The sequence below is a fragment of the Arachis stenosperma genome, chromosome 10 (assembly GCF_014773155.1).
Source record: "Arachis stenosperma cultivar V10309 chromosome 10, arast.V10309.gnm1.PFL2, whole genome shotgun sequence".
NCBI classification, from domain to species: domain Eukaryota; kingdom Viridiplantae; phylum Streptophyta; class Magnoliopsida; order Fabales; family Fabaceae; genus Arachis; species Arachis stenosperma.
In genome coordinates, this window is record NC_080386.1 from 70,329,406 (window position 1) to 70,346,771 (window position 17,366).

The 17,366-nt window shown below is 39.3% G+C and overlaps 1 non-coding gene across 1 annotated transcript; it reads left to right on the forward strand.

Annotated features, from left to right (window-relative positions):
• Window positions 1-619: 619 nt before the first annotated feature.
• On the forward strand, window positions 620-726 carry LOC130959459 (small nucleolar RNA R71). The gene has a single exon (XR_009078537.1). It is a non-coding gene; the product is annotated as a small nucleolar RNA R71 (small nucleolar RNA).
• The last annotated feature ends 16,640 nt before the right edge of the window (window positions 727-17,366 follow it).

The following is a 17,366-nucleotide window of genomic DNA, read 5'->3' on the forward strand; positions in this document are numbered from 1 at the left end:
CTCAATTTTTGAAAGTCTATCGTCCGTTAGTGATGGTGGATTGGGGTTAGGTGGTTGAGAAGGGTGGTTAGGTGGGTATTGATAGGACCTCTGTAAGGTATGTTGGTGAGTTGCATTGTTGTTGGAATTGAGGTTGTGGCGTCTCTGGTCTTGACCTTGGTCTTGTTGATTTCCCCAACCAAAGTTGGGGTGATTTCTCCATCCAGAGTTGTAAGTTTTGGAGTATGGGTCATGGATTTGTCTAGGTGAGTTTCCAATATAGTTGGCTTGTTCCCAGTCACCTTCTTCTTCTATATTCACTCCTTCTTGAGCTGGTGATGAAGTGATGACTGCTGCAACATGGTTTTCCTCCACCTTCTTGGTGAGATCTGCTAGCTGCTTAGTGATCATCTTATTTTGAGCTAGCAATGCATCCATGTGGTTCAGCTCCATTACTCCTCGAGTGTTAATTCTTTCAGAGGCATAGAAGTAGTCATTCTCAGCTACTGTTTCAATGACATCTATGGCTTCTTCAATGATTTTCTTCTTGTTTAGATAGCCCCCTAATGAATGATCTACAGCCTTCTTTGACTCATAGGAAAGACCTTCATAGAAAATTGGAAGTTGAACCCATTCATTGAACATATCTGGTGGGCATCTTCTTGTTAAGTCCTTGAACCTCTCCCATGCCTCATAGAGAGTCTCACCATCTTGTTGCCTAAAAGTCTGCACCTCAGCTCTCAGCCTATTGATTCTTTGAGGAGGGTAGAATCTTGCCAAAAATTTATTCACCATATCTTCCCAATTTGTTAAGCTCTCCTTTGGGAAGGATTCAAGCCACTTGGATACCTTGTCCCTGAGTGAAAAAGGGAACAAAAGCAGCCTATAGACATCCAGGTGGACTCCATTAGACTTCAAAGTGTCACAAATTCTCATGAAGGTGGTTAGATGTTGGTTGGGGTCTTCCTTGAGCACTTCCTCCAAATGAGCAGTTGTTCTGAACAAGGGTGATGAGCTGGGGTTTTAGTTCAAAGTTGTTGGCATGTATGGTGGGCTTCTGGATGCTACTTCCACAGTTTCCTGGATTTGGATTGATGTAGGTGCCTAGAACTCTCCTTTCTTGCCCAGCATGATTTGCAGGGCCTTCTCTAGCATGGTTGTGAGCTTCTCCTTCATGATTGTTTTCCAAGTTCTCTTCCATGTTGGTTTCAAAGTACTCTTCCTCTTCCTCAGCACTAACAACTCCTTTCCCTCTTGCTTCCCTCCTTAGTCTCCAGAGGATCCTTTCAGGTTCTGAATCGAAGGAAATTGAAGCTCCCCCTCTTCTCCCTGTCATACAACTAACAAAGCACACAGCAAGAGATTAAATGAAGAGATTATTCTTGTTAGAGTGATTGTTAGTGTGAGTGATGCAAATTATCAAACAGTTAGTGGGTTAGAGAGCAGAATTGTAGATAATAACAAAGAAAGAAAGAAAAACAGAGAGGGTAAAGGGGATGAGGAAGAAGCTAAACAAAATGAATATAAATGGTTGAATAGAGTAAACAACAAAGAAAAAAAAATGCTCAATCTAGTGAGCTTCCAACTTAATCATTGTTGATACAAAATCAATCCCCGGCAACGGCGCCATAAACTTGATGCATCAAAACTTGTCTCTCAACAAATTTCCCTTCGGCAGGTATACCGAATTATCGTCAAGTAAAAACTCACAATAGAGTGAGGTCGAATCCCACAGGGATTGATTGGTCAAGCAACTTTAGTTGGAAGAGTATGCTAGTTGAGCTAAACAAAATATAGTTTGAGAATTACAGAAAATTAAATGGCGGGAAAGTAAATAGCAGAAAATAAAGTACAGAATCTTAGATGGGGATTTGGGAAAATGAGCATGAAAATAAATGGCAGAAAGTAAAGAGAATAGGTAAGATCATAAATGGGGAATTCATTGGGCTAAGGAGATGTTGTATTCTCCAGATCAAATTCATTTTCATCTCTTCCTCAATCAAAGCATCTATTGATCTCCTTGGCAATCTTAAGTGATTGGGTTCCAATTCCTTGGCAACCTAATCTCTCTAAGCTTGAACAATTGCCCAATTCCTTGATTTAATTGCTCATGGGAAGAGATGAAGTGTGGTCACTGATTATACCACATGTATTTCTAAATCAAAGTGTTGGGAGGATTACATGTCACTATATCCGCCCAGACCCCAATTTGGTCCAACGTGAGAAAGCATTTCTAGCATGATCTCCTCATCCCTTTTCCAAGGCTCAGAGGAGATCCAATTATGGAGAGTTTCTTTTCCAAGACAACTAACCAATTGAATTAAGATCGAAAGCTGTCTAGTAAATCAAAAGAGAAGAAAGAAGCAGAGAATGAAAACTATAATTGATCCATCAAATTACAATAGAGCTCCCTAACCCAATGAAAGGGGTTTAGTTGTTCATAGCCATAGAAATGGAAAATGGCAGAAAAGAATACATCCCTAGCTAAAAGTGCAGAAAAGTAAATATACAGAGGGTAGTTATCCCAATTGCCAAGCTTCTCTATAGTTAAAAACTACTCCTATATATACTACTTCTCTTGATCTTCTAGTGAGTTCTTCAAGTCTTAGATGTGGGCCTTAGATCTTGAGTTGTAGCAGTTACAATCTTTAATGGGCTCAGCTTGCAGAGAAGTATGAATTACGCATGGGCGTTAGTGAAGTTAACGTTAAGTGACATTGTTGGTTCGAGAACGTTAGTGGCAATCACATTTTTCACTAACGTTCCAACCCCATATAGCCCACGTTAACTCCAACGTTAGTGTCACCAACGTGACCACTAACGTAGCGTTGTAAACCTTCGCAAGCATTATTGGGACTCACCTTTCCCAATAACGTTGCCTTATAAACCTTCGCAAGCGTTATTGGGACTCACCTTTCCCAATAACGTGCCTTGTGCCCTTTTGTCCCTACGTTAGAGTTCACGTTAGTGTAACTAACGTGGCTCTTAACGTGGTTATGCCTCACCTTCGAGAGCGTTAGTGACACTTACCTTTGTCACTAACACTCTAAGTGCCCCTACTCTCCACGTTAGAGCTCACGTTAACTAAGTTAACGTGGCCACTAACGTGGTAGTGAATGCCATCTCCAACGTTAGTGACAAAGGTGAGTGTCACTAACGTTGGCTCATCAATATTAGCACCACGTTAACTTTCACGTTAGTGGTCTTAACGTGACCACTAACGTGGGCAATGCTAGTTTGATCCAACGTTAGTGACAAAGGTGAGTGTCAGTAACGTTGGCATTTTTCCTCTCTTCCACGTTAGAGTTCACGTTAACTAAGTTAACGTGACTCTTAACGTGGCTTATTGCCAAATCTTGGAACGTTAGTGGTGTTCACGTTTACCACTAACATTGGGGCTTTCTTTTGTCTTCACGTTAACTACCACGTTAACCTAGATAACGTGGCAATTAACGTAGGCTTTTGATGGCTTCGCAGGCGTTATTGGTGATCACTTTTCTCATTAACGTTGCAAGCTATTTACCATTCCACGTTAGTGGTCATGTTAACTAGATTAAGGTCCGTACTAACGTGGTTCTTCCTTGCTTCCTTTGTCCTGAAATCAAGCAAATAAAGTGCATCAAAGCTCTAGCCAAAGTCATGAGATTATGCATCATCAATTTATTATTCAATTCTAGCAAAAATCCTCATGAAATCATGTGAAATTCACAATAGTTGCTTGAATCAAGGTGTAAGTGTTTTTTCATCCAAAACTTGCCTTATTCACTAAGAAAATGCATGAAACTAACCTAAAACAGTAAAGAAAAGGTCAGTGAAATTGGCCTAGATGCCCTGGCATCACTGGCCTCATCTCCTAAGTAGCACGCCTGAGTTCACTGACCCTTTAATTCCTCTTCTGGAAAACACTACCAGCGTGTCACGCCATGAGACTGGCATGTCACGCCCGTCATTCGCCATGGTCCCGGAGGTTGGCATGCCACGCCTGGATGTTCAAGTGGCACGCCAAAGTGAGAAAATTAAGCTGGCATGCTACGCCTTCGATACCAAGTGGCACGCCTAGCTTTATTTGGCCTCCTTAGGTGCTGGCGTGCCATGCCTTGTTGCTCAAGTGGCACGCCTTAGTGGGACTTCTTGAGCTGGCGTGCCACGCCTTCGATACCAAGTTGCACGCCCAGCTTTTGCATTGTCTCATTGTTCACTGGCATGCCACGCCTTATTGCTCAAGTGGCACGCCCATTTAATTGTGGGTCTTATAAGCTTGGCGTGCCACGCCTTGGTCCTCAAGTGGCACGCCCAAGTGAACTCTGGGACTGGCGTGCCAAGCCTTAGACATAAAGTCGCACGCCATAGTGGTGGTTCTTCTAGTAACATGTTCGCATGCCATGCCCTGCTCCTGGCGTTCCACGCCCCTTTGATGGTCTTTAATTTTGCTCTCTCTAATGTTGTACCAGCGTGCCACGCCCAGCTTCTGGCGTGCCACGCCAATACATTTTTGTGGCGTTTGTTCCAAGTGGCACGCCTGCTTCACATGCCCCACTTGTTTTGTTATTTTTTTTCCCATTTTTGATGTCTTCACCTGAAATCCAGCACAAACTCATTTCAAAGCAATGTACTATGATATTCATCAATTAAGGCATGAATTGCAATGATCAAATGAGATTATGCCTCTTTTATGGTCCTTTTTATGCAAGAGAAAGGATAGATGATGTAAGTCATCAGTTATACTTGGGTGCTCCAGTGTATTTATAATAGTGTGGAGTGACCTTTCTAGAGATAAGATAGTTATCTTATCTTATCTTTGAGTGAAGTCATCTTATCTTTAAGAGGAACTGCCTTATCTTTCTTTAGGCTTTACCGCCTTTAGATTTGGGCTGTGTCCCTTCGTTTGGGCTTGCGTGGGCCGCTTATGGCGATTTGGCCGAGCTCTTTGAGAAGAGGTCGGATAACCCTGACCTGAGGAGGTCGGTTGACTTGTCATTTAAACATCCCGGGTCGGTCAGTTCGACCCAGGGTATGAACAGTGGCCATCCTGAAAGAAGGGGAAAAGAAAGGGACATATAATTCAAATAGCTAGAACCGGAAGGAGGAAGGTTCAAGTGATAATCAATGCCAAGGTAAAGGATAATGTCTAAAATACATGGTCGTGACTACATGCTAATAGGATATCAATTTAAGTCAATGAAGGCATATTGCAGCTAGATGCAAGAGGTTTAAAAGCATGCAGGCAAAGGCATGAGAAGCATAGGTCAAGCATCAATAGCAACAATGAATATCACATGTAACAAAATAACAATCATGTTTATATGTGACAATTAAGTTCAATATATAAAAGGATTGCATGGTTTTTGTGAAAAATAGGCATTTAAAGTAGAAGTATAGAATAAATGAGAGTACATAATGCCATAAGGATCTTTTCACAAACACTTGGTCCACATGTAAAACATGTAAAGTGGAGTAACTAATTCAAGCATGAAAGAAACCCAAACTGAATAATTTCAATTGTCAAATCAATCCTCAATATATCCGCAAGCAAATATAGAAGAAAGCAATTACCCAAATAAATTACCAACACCAATCATAAAAATGCAAAAATAGATAATGAGTAAGACAGAAGAAGAAGAATGAAGAAGAAAGAAGAAAGAAGAAAGAATTAGGATTGAGAGAGAAGTAGGATTTAGGGGGTGGGAAAGAATGAAAACTGGCGGCGTTGGGATTTAGTGGTGCGGCGCAACCGACGCGCATGCGTACTGCGTGCGTCCGTGTGGGTTGCGTGAAAGGAGAGGGACGCGGAGGCGTCCAGTACGCGGACGCGTAGGTCAGGTTGTGCCATTGGCACGAGCCCAGCCTCGCACTCGCACAACACTCTGGTCAGTCTGTGCTTACGCCGATTTTCTCATGCACGCAGATGCGCCAAGGGCACGGACGCGTGGGTCACCAAAAGTGGACACGACGCATACGCGTACAGTACGTGTGCGCGTGGCTGGGATTGTGCCTAAGGCACGTTTCTTGCCCAGCTCCCGCGCCACTCTCTGTTCAATCTAACTCATGTCGCATCCACAAAAGACGCGGACACACACTAGGCGCTGGTTCGTTGATCCCTCCTTTTTTTGTGATGTAGTATGAAAGTGATGATGCAGAAAGAATGAAGGAACACTGATAAAAATAGAACAAAATAGAACTACGAATGAAATGGAATGATCATACCACGGTGGGTTGTCTCCCACCTAGCACTTTTAGTTAAAGTCCTTAAGTTGGACATTTGGTGAGCTCTTTGTCAGGGTAGCTTACGCTTGAACTCTTTCAGGAATTCCCACCAATGTTTGTGCTTCTAGTAGGCTCTGGGATCCCAAACTAGGCGCAGAAAGCCTTCAAGCAAGTGGAAGCAAGTGACAAGGCCCCAAAAGTATTGATTGTTTGAGTGAATTCCGGGGTCCCAAACCTTGCTTTTGCAACCATCTTCTTGTTGAGCAATATTGTTCCATCCGGGTTGTAAGCAGTCTGAATTTTCACTGAAGTGGCCAAACAACGTCCTAGACCCATTCAATTGAGCTCTACTCCAACCACTAACCATCTTCCTCTTACTCTTAATGCCACAAAGAGCTCTAAGTTGACCATCCGTCTCTAGTAGCCCATATTAAAGTGGGAAAGTAAAGGTTAAGGATAAGAATTTTACCCACTTGAATGTTGTATTGGTCGGTAATGGCTTTCACAGAGGTGCTTCCAATGATCTTGCAAGCTCCACTCCCTTGTGCTCTTCTTTGAATTCTTCCACCTCTTTGCAAGCTTCTTCAATATCAACCTCTTCCTCTTGGAAGCTTTCTTCCAATTCAATCTCTTCTTCATTGTTTACCAAGGGTATGGGAGGTTGTGCTTCTTCTTCCTTAATCTCCATATCTTGATGAACCTCTGCAAAGTCTTCAACCATGATATGTCTTGGAGGTTGTACACCTTCCTCAACATCAACATCAAACACCTTGGAAGGAGGCTCTATGACTTGACTTTCCCATGGAGGTTCCGCATCTCCTAAGTCTTCAACCACTTCCTCTTTAACTATTACGGCTTTGTCCAGTTATTTTAGCATAAAATCGTACTCTTCCTTGATGATTTCCTTTCCATGACAACTTCCTTCAACTACTCCTTCATCTTCAAGGGTCTCTCCTACCTCCACATTTTGGGCCTCCTCTTGCTCCTCTAGAAATAAGGCTGCGTGTAACCGATCCATTGCGTCCCTTAGACGATCCCTTTTCTCTTGTTCCATGTCAATAGCATCATTGGGATCATGTTGCTCATGGATTGATGGATGTGGGTGCTCTTCCATGGAGGGTGGTGATGGGATGGAGAGATCATTATGTGGTTGAGAAGGAAGTGCATTAGAGCTTATGGGTTGAATATTCGAGGTAGAGGATTGGTCCATGTGGGATATAGGACTTTGGAGTTTAGAGGTGAGACCAATGAGAGAGGTAAGTGTGTTCTCCATGGAGGTTTAGGGTGGATAGCAGGGTTCATTATTTTGGAGAAATGGTGCATGGTAGGAAGGTGGCTCTTCTTGGTAAGGGCATGGAGATGGTAAACATTGAGGTGGTGGTTCATGAGAGTAATTGTGTTGGAATGGGGGTGGTTCTATGTATGGTTCATTTGGCTCATAAGGTGGTAGGTATGGTGGATACGGGTTAGGGTCATATGGAGGTGAATGGGGGAAAAGGGCTTGTGAGTATGGTGGTTCAAAGTTATGTTAAGGAGGGGGTTCATAGGCATATGGTGGGGCTTGTTGGTAACTACAAGGGGGGTCCACCATATTTATCATCATGGTACGCACCCTGGAATGGCTCTTGACCATAGTAATTTGTTGGAGGTTGGTTGTCACGAAAGGGTCCACCATAACTATTGTCTTGTTATGCATCATGGAATGGTTGTTGGTTATAGTGCATTGGAAGGGGTTGTTGCCAAGAGGGTTGATCAAATTCTTGTGGCTCCTCCCATTTTTGATTGTTTCAACCTTGATGCATGTTCTCATTATAGCTTCCTGACGTGGCGGAAATTGGCAGATTAATAATTATTAAGAAAAATGGCGTTGCAAGTACAGCTCTTAACTAGCAAAAATCCACTTGTCAATTTTGAAAAGATTTGTCACAAAATTAGAATTAAAATACTGGGAGTATGAGTCCCAAGTCGTCTCCCAACGAGTTACAGAAAGATGTGCTATTTTATTAATCAGAGTTTTTCCAAAATGGTTTTGAGTTTGGTAAACAAGAAATTAAATCAGAGAATTTATTTAATTTAAATAAAAATCTTGACCAGGAGAAGATTAATCGGAAGTTCTATCCTTGTTTGAATTTTCTCAAGATCAATTAATAATTAGTAGTTGTGTCTACTTAGTTAACCCTCAACGAATGAAGGAAAGTCAAGTTAAAAGTCAACTTCTATTCACAAGTCCTAATCTTCTCCCTTGGGAAGGATTAGAGTTAGTGACTAACAAGCCAACCAACAACGAACCAATTACAATTGAACTCTTGAGTATTCCAACTCAAGGTTCTCCTTTTAATCAACTCCCAATCAAGTTGGGAAACTACCCCATTATCATAAATGTAGACTTCACAAAATTAAAAGGGGGAATAAAAAGAGACATAATAAATAGTAATCAAAGAGATCAATTAAAAATAAAATAGTCTTGTATTATTGAACTCTAAAAATAATCTAATGTTAACTCTGGACAAATTAAGGATATGAAAGAGTAAGTAAAAAGTAGGTAAACAAACTAGAATGACCAGTTCCGGAGGTAGACTCTTCACGACCAAAGCCAAAATCTTCAAATCCTAAATTATGAGTGTAAAAGAAAAACCTAGAGGAAGAGGTAGAATTCTCTCTCTAGATCCAAAAACTAAAACTAGAAAATTATGCAGAATGAGTTGTCCTGCGTCTCTACATGTTCCCTCGCTCTAATCTACGTTTCTAGGCCGAAAGCTGGATTAAAATGCGGCCCAGAATCCATGCCAGCGGTTTCTGCAAATTCTGCAGATCGTGCACATCACGCAACCTCGTCGTTCACGCGTTTGCGTCACTCAGTGTTTTTCGTGCCATGCGTGCGTGTCGTCCACTCATTCGCGTCACTTGTGCAGCTTCCAATCCATGCGTTCGCGTCAGACACGCGAGCGCGTCACTGCGATTTCCTCCATTTCGAGTGGTCGCATGAGCCATGCGCCCGCGTCACTTCTCGCTGGTCATCTTCTCAATTTCTTGTGTTCATTCCATCTTTGCAAGCTTCTTCTCCATTCTCTAAGCCATTCCTGCACTATGAAGCCTGAAACACTTAACATATAGATCACGGCATCGAATGGTATAAAGGAGAATAACAATATACAATTAAAAGATCTTTAGGAAGCAAGTTATCAATCATAGAACATTTTTAGGAAGGAATTGTAAATACATGCAAATCATATGAATAAGTGGGTGAAGACTTGATAAAACCACTCAATTAAACACAATATAAATCATAAAATAATGGTTTATCACTTCCATTCTTTACAACAACATTGGAACCAAACTCATAGCGACATGGGTGAGAATTCATAGTAGCTAATAAAAATTAAAAACAAAAACAAACAAACAAGCAAAAAGCAAAAATTTACAATAACCAATAATAAGGCACACGTTTGCAATTCCCCGACAATGGTGCCACTTTGACGAACGAATTCTTGCTAGTAAAGAATTTTACAAATAAAATCTCGCCGAAGGTACAACTTCTAAACCAGCAAAGAATCCTTTCGTACAAAAACTTGTTTGTCACTATAGCAAACCCAATAAAAATTAATATCCGAAGTATTTAAACCTCGGGTCGTCTCTCAAGAAATTGCAGGGAGGTGTGTTATTATTGGTTATGAGAAAAGTATCTTTTTGGGTTTTTAAAAGGTTTGAACAAGGAATGTAAATGACAAGGAATTAAACTAATTATCATGAAAAAACCCTTGCAAAGTATGAGAACTGGACATCTTATCGTAGTTATCCTTATCAATTGTGATGAGAATTGGCTTTTGCTCCCACTTGGTCAACCTCTAACTATGAAGGTATGTTGAGTGGATAAATCAAGTTGATTCCTCAGGTCCTAGTCAATTCCTAAAAAAAGACTAGAGTTAGGGGAATTCAAATCAATCAGCAAAAAATTCCAATTTTCAATCAACAAGGAGTTTGATAACTCAAGTGTCTCCAATTACTCAACACAAGCTAAGAATGTAAAAAACTAAAATAAAATCATAAATATGAAATACCTCAACTTGCATTAAATAAAGAAATCAAATCTAACATGGAATTCATAAACAAATAAAAAAAACTAAATTAAAAGAACATTGAACCTGGAATTGAGAAGAAGAAGAAATTTTAATCCTAAAACCTAAGAGGGAGGAGAGAGCCTCTCTCTCTAGAAAACTACATCTAAAACCTCAAATTGTGTGAATGAGAAATGAATGAATGAATTCCCCCACTCTATAGCCTCTAATCTATGTTTTTTGGGCCAAAAATTGGGTAAAAAAACAGCCTAGCAATCGATGGGGGCGAATTTCGATACGCTGACTTTTCTGCAGATGCGCGCGTACACGCCTGGTGCGCGTGCGCGCCGATGGACTTTTTGCCAATGTGCGTGTGCGCGTGATGTGCGCGTGCGCGCCCCTAATCGCCACATCAACTATGATAAATTATATATTGTTGTGAAGCTCCGGATGTTATCTTTCCAACGCAACTAAAACCGCCTCATTTGCACCTTTATAGCTCAAGTTATGATCGATTAAGTACGAAGAGGTCAGGGCTAATAGTTTTAGAGTTCCTTGAGCTTCTTATATTCCATCCATTTTTGCATGCTTCCTTTCCATCCTCTAAGCCATTCCTGCCCTATGAACCCTAAAAGCACTTAACACACATATCACGACATCGAATGGAAATAAGAGAGGATTAAGATTAGCTAAATTAAGACCAAAGAAACATGTTTTCAATCATAGCACAAAATCATGACCGAAAATGTAAAACATGCAATTTACATGAATAAGTGTGCGATAAGTGGATAAAAATCCACTAAATCAAGCACAAGATGTACCACGAAATAGTGGTGCATCAATGCTATTTCTTTTGCTTATGTGGTTACTGTTCTACCCGGTCAATGTGTCATGTTCTAAACCGTACGTATTTAGAAGACGCACATTGTCTTTTCTCATACCATAACAACTTACTTTTTCTCAATTCTCGTTTATTTGTTTTCTACAGCAACCCGAAGCCCCGGTGCCCACCATCTGAAGGTAGAGCCTCTTAGAGCATCTCTTCACCACCCCTGGATTGAGTGCATGCATGGAAGACCGTGCAACGTTTATGTGTGGGGGAGGATCCGCAACTTTTGGGGCGTAACTTTCTCTTTCTCAACACTTTGCATTATTCCTTAGTTTTTAGTATCTATGTTTTTGTGAATATTTGCTTAGTATTTTATTACATTATGTTTTTCTTAGTTTGTTTGCATATATCTTTGCTTGATTATAGTATTATGATAGTACATACTTGCATGTTGCATGTTAGATTGAATAAGTTTGGTAAAACAACAAAGAATTTTCAAGAAATCTTTTTTTGGGCATTCCATTGATTGGATTTGAAAAATTATTTTTGAACTTGCTTGAAGTATCTTTTATATGGAACATAGAAAAGAGCTTGAACAAATACCAAGTGAGATTTGAGCTTTGATTGTGTGGTTGCATACTTTCAATCATAGTATTTGTTCTTGTCTGTTATACTCCTTTTATGATTGTGATCTTAGATTTGCTTTAATCTCTATGTCCTATATTTGATATTTTGGATGCATTTAGTATGATTGGGGCCATCTTTGAAAATGAACTCACAAACCCATATGGCCAACCCTTACATCTACCCTTGTGAACCACTTTTTGAGCCTTTTATTCCCCTTTGTTCTAATTTTAAGCACATCATTTACCCTAAGTGAAAAACCATTATGTCCATAAATTGTATCTTTGATTAGCTTGGGTTGATGAGTGTGTGTTAATCAAGTGTGGGGAAATTTGTGAGAAACATTGGTAGAAAGTTACTTTGAGTATTCATTGAGAAATTTTGGAAAAAATGGGTAAACACTCATGCATCTATTACTTAAAATATATGCATCTCTCTTATATGATAAAAAAATTGGTGTACATACTGATGGGTGTTTTTACGGAAAAATAAATTTCCAACACACAACTCCAACCGGCAAGTATACAGGGTCGCATCAAGTAGTAATAACTCACAAGAGTGAGGTCGATCCCACAGGGATTGATGGATCAAGCAACTTTAGTGGGTGATTAGTTTAGTCAAGCTAACATGGAGTGAATTGTGTGAAATGTAGCCAACAGAAAGTAAATAGCAGTGAATTTAAAGTTGCAGAATGTAAATAGCAGGAAACTTAAAGAGCAAGAAATGTAAATTGCAAAGAACTTAAATGACAAGAAATGTAAATTGCATGAAAAGTAAAGGGGGGTTGGGTGCTGGAAATTAAAGAGAGCAGTAAAGCAAAGCGTAGAACAATTGCAGGGAGATTAAATTGCTTAAAAGTAAATTGGAAGCAATGCAACAGAAAGTAAAAATTGCAGAGAAGGAAATTGTAGCAGAGAAGTAAATCAGCAAGAAAGCTCAATGCAAATATGAAATCTAAAAAGACAAGTGAGGATCTCAGGGAATCAATGAGACTAGAAAACAAGTCTAGATCTCAATTCCTTCCTTGATCCAACCAAGAACAATTGCAGAAGGAAAGAAGATGAAAGCAGTAAAGAGAGTTTTGTTTCAAATCCTTAATTCACTGAAATTTTGCAGAAGAACAAAGCAGAGATGTTGCAGATGGAGAATGAAAATAGAATTCCTTTCAAGAGGGCAGAGCAGAATAATGAGCGCTACTTTGCTTTGGAGTGAGGCTCCAGCTTCGAACCTTGGTGGAAGCACTTTGGTTTATTTTCGCTTATTTTTGGCTCTTAAAGATTCCTTTTACTCATGCCTCAATTGTATGCCAAATATGGATTTCTATATATCATTGGAAAGCTCTGAATGTTCGCTTTCCAACGCAACTGGAAGCACATCAATTGGATGTCTGTAGCTCAAGTTATAGCCCTTTGAAGTAGGCATGGTCATGTTGTGAGCGCCCCAAATTTAACTTAGCGAAAATTTGCTTCAACCTCACTTTGCTTCATCACGATATTGCCCTGCCCTGCCCTTGGCAAGAGCAGGGCAGTGTGCGTGCTGGTTGCTTCCTCCTTTGATTGGGTCATGGGCCACGCTTTTAAAAGCGTGGCCTAAGGCTCCAAAGTGTGCCCCAACTTCAAAGTGTACCCCAAAGCTCTTTTTTTCTCCTTTTTAGCTGTATTTTGTGCTTCTTTGCTTCTTTTTCTTCTTATTTCCTACAAGATTTATAAAATTAAAAGATCAAGAAAATATATCATTTAAGCACAAAAGCATTCAATATTTAAGCACAAATCATCAATTTCTTGTATGAAAAAGCATAGAAAATAGGTATATGATGACTTGTCATCACATACTATGTTAAAAAAAAGAAAATAAAAGAAAATAAAATGAAGGATGCATATGTAGTTGAATGGAAAAGAAGCATAAATGGGTGAATGTGAGAAAAGTGGATAAATAGGTAGTTAGGTTGTTTTGTTATGTATATAGGATGATGTAGGATTAGGTGGGATACTTAAGCTAATCAAAGATCCAATCTATTAGCCCACTTAACCATATTAATCCTACCCTTACCTAAACCCCATTACAACCCCCAAAAGTCCACATGATATTTGCATTCATGCATCAAATATTAGTCGATTGTTAGATGACTTGCAAATCTCTGAGAAACATGATTAAAGGGGGATTGAGTGATTAAACCCTACACATTGAGCGACTACAGTGTAAACACTTCCGATGAGGGGTTTAATTGCTAAAATCTATGTTTCCATCCCTTATCTTGTATCTTCTTGCAAGTTGTTGAAATGAATTTGAAAATTTCAAATGAAATCTTTGGACATTGATCATATTGCTATATTTGCTTTGTCTTGGCCCTAAGTTTCTACTATGGATTGATTGAGATTCTTTTGTCTGATTCTGCCAAACTCAATAGGAAATCATACTATAGATATATATAGATAGCATTTAGCTTAGTTGCATGCATATAAGTAGTTGCATTAAATAAATCATTACCCTTTCATTCATCTCCTTTGGTTGGTTTATCATGAGGACATGCTATTGTTTAAGTGTGGGAGAATTGATGAGTCCATATTTTACGATATATTTTGGGTTAATTTGAGTAGATTTCATTATATAAACCCACATTTATTCATCTAAGTAGCATGCTTTTGAGATTTCTTTCTAAATAGTGTTTAATTTAGTCAATTTTTATTTACTTTAATCCCATTTGGTGCCTTGATTTATTTGTTAAGTGATTTCAGGTTTCCAAGGCAAGCATGGGTTAAAGAAATGAGGAAAAGAGCATGCAAAAGGGAAGAAACCATGAAGAAATAAAGTTTGGACATTCCAGTATCCGTGCATACACACAAATATGCGTGCGTACGCACAAGGAAGATTTGCGAACGACGCGTACGCGTTGATGGATTTTTGCCAGGCGACGCGTACGCGTGACCCGAATCACATGACCTCATTAATACAAATCACTGGGGGTAAATTCTGGGCCTCCAATACCCAGTCCAACTCATTTTCTGAAGCTATTTAAGGCCAAAGTGAAGAGGAATGAAGGGGGCAATTAAGTTTACCTTTTATGATGTTTTCTCTTAGTTTCTAGAGAAATAAGCTCCCCCCTCTCTCTAGAATTAGGGTTTTATTAGTGATGAGCGGATAATTTATACGCTTTTTGGCATTATTTTTAGGTAGTTTTTAGTAAGTTCAAGCTACTTTTAGGATGTTTTCATTAGTTTTTATGTTAAATTCACATTTCTGGACCTTACTATGAGTTTGTGTGTTTTTCTGTGATTGCAGGTAATTTCTAACTGAAATTGAGGGACTTGAGCAAAACTCTGAAAAAGGCTGACAAAAGGACTGCTGATGCTGTTGGAATCTGACCTCCCTGCACTCAAAATGGATTTTCTGGAGCTACAGAACTTTAAATGGCGCGTTCTCAACGGCGTTGGAAAGTAGAAATCCAGAGCTTTCCAGCAATATATAATAGTTCATACTTCATTCGGAAATTGACGACGTAACTTGGCGTTGAATGCCAAGTACATGCTGCTGTCTGGAGTTAAACGCCAGAAGAACGTCATGATCCGGAGTTGAACGCCCAAAACACGTCATAACTTGGAGTTCAACTCCAAGAGAAGCCTCAGCTCGTGGATAGATCAAGCTCAGCCCAAGCATACACCAAGTGGGCCCCGGAAGTGGATTTATGCATCAATTACTTACTCATGTAAACCCTAGGAGCTAGTTTATTATAAATAGAACATTTAACTATTGTATTAGGGATCTTTTTGAGTCTTTGATCATTCGGTCTTGTGACCACATGGGAGCTGGCCATTCGGCCATGCCTGAACCTTTCACTTATGTATTTTCAACGGTGGAGTTTCTGCACACCATAGATTAAGGGTGTGGAGCTCTGCTGTACCTCAAGTTTCAATACAATTACTATTACTTTCTATTCAATTCTCTTTTATTCTTATTCCAAGATATACGTTACACTTAACTGTGATGAATGTGATGATCCGTGACACTCATCATCATTCTCACCTATGAACGTGCGTGATTGACAACCACTTCTGTTCTACTTTAGGCCGGGCGCATATCTCTTAGATTCCCCAACAGAATCTTCGTGGTATAAGCTAGATAGATGGCGGCATTCATGAGGATCCGGAAAGTCTAACCTTGTCTGTGGTATTCCGAGTAGGATCCTGGGAATCCGGAAAGTCTAACCTTGTCTGTGGTATTCCGAGTAGGATTCCGGTATTGAATGACTGTGACGAGCTTCAAACTCATGAAGGCTGGGCGTTAGTGACAAACGCAAAAGAATCAATGGATTCTACTCCAACCTGATTGAGAACCGACAGATGATTAGCCGTGCTGTAACAGAGCATTTGGACCATTTTCACTGAGAGGATGGGATGTAGCTATCAACCAAGGGTGATGCCTCCAGACGATTAGCCGTGCAGTGACAGCGCATAGGACCATTTTCCCGAGAGGATTAAAAGTAGCCATTGATGATAGTGATGCTCTACATATACCTTGTCATGGAAAGGAGTAAGAAGGATTGGATGAAAGCAATGAGAAAGTAGAGATTCAAGAGGAGCACAGCATCTCCATGCACTTATCTGAAACTCCCACTCTTGATTTACATGACTAATTCTATATTTGATTTTCTAAATTCCATAATTTTATCCTCCTGAATGAGATTTACAAAGTGACCATAGCTTGCTTCATACCAACAATCTCTGTGGATTCGACCCTTACTCACGTAAGGTATTACTTGGACGACCCAATACACTTGCTGGTTAAGTTGAACGGAGTTGTGAACCATGGTATTGGCACCAAGTTTTTGGCGCCATTACCAGGGAATGAAAAGCAATGAATTTTGCAAAATGGAATAACAAATGAATCACAATTTCGTCCACCAAGTTTTTGGCGCCGTTGCCGGGGATTGTTCGAGTATGGACAACTGACGGTTCATCTTGTTGCTCAGATTAAGTAATTTTCTTTTCAAAAATCTTTTTCAAAATTTTTCTTTTCTTTTTCGTTTTTTCAAAAAAATATTTTCGAAAAAAATTAATAAAAATCCAAAAAAATTTAGAAAATCATAAAAATCAAAAATATTTTGTGTTTCTTGTTTGAGTTTTGAGTCAATTTTTAAGTTTGGTGTCAATTGCATGCTTTAAAAATTTTTCCTTGCATTTTTTCGAAAATTCCATGCATTCATAGTGTTCTTAATGATCTTCAAGTTGTTCTTGATAAGTCTTCTTGTTTGATCTTGATATTTTCTTGTTTTGTGTCTTTTCTTGTTTTTCATGTGCATCTTTGCATTCATATTTTCCAAGCATTAAAAATTTCTAAGTTTGGTGTCTTGCATATTTTCTTTGCATCAAAAATTTTTCAAAAATATGTTCTTGATGTTCATCATGATCTTCAAAGTGTTCTTGGTGTTCATCTTGACATTCATAGCATTCTTGCATGCATTCATTGTTTTGATCTAAAAATTTCATGCATTGAGTATTTTTGTTGTTTTTCTCTCTCATCTTTAAAAATTCAAAAATCAAAAAAAAAATATCTTTTCCATATTTTCCTCCAAATTTTTGAAATTTTGGGTTGACTTGGTCAAAAATTTTTAAAATTAGTTGTTTCTTACAAGTCATGTCAAAATTTCAATTTTAAAAATCTTATCTTTTTAAAATCTT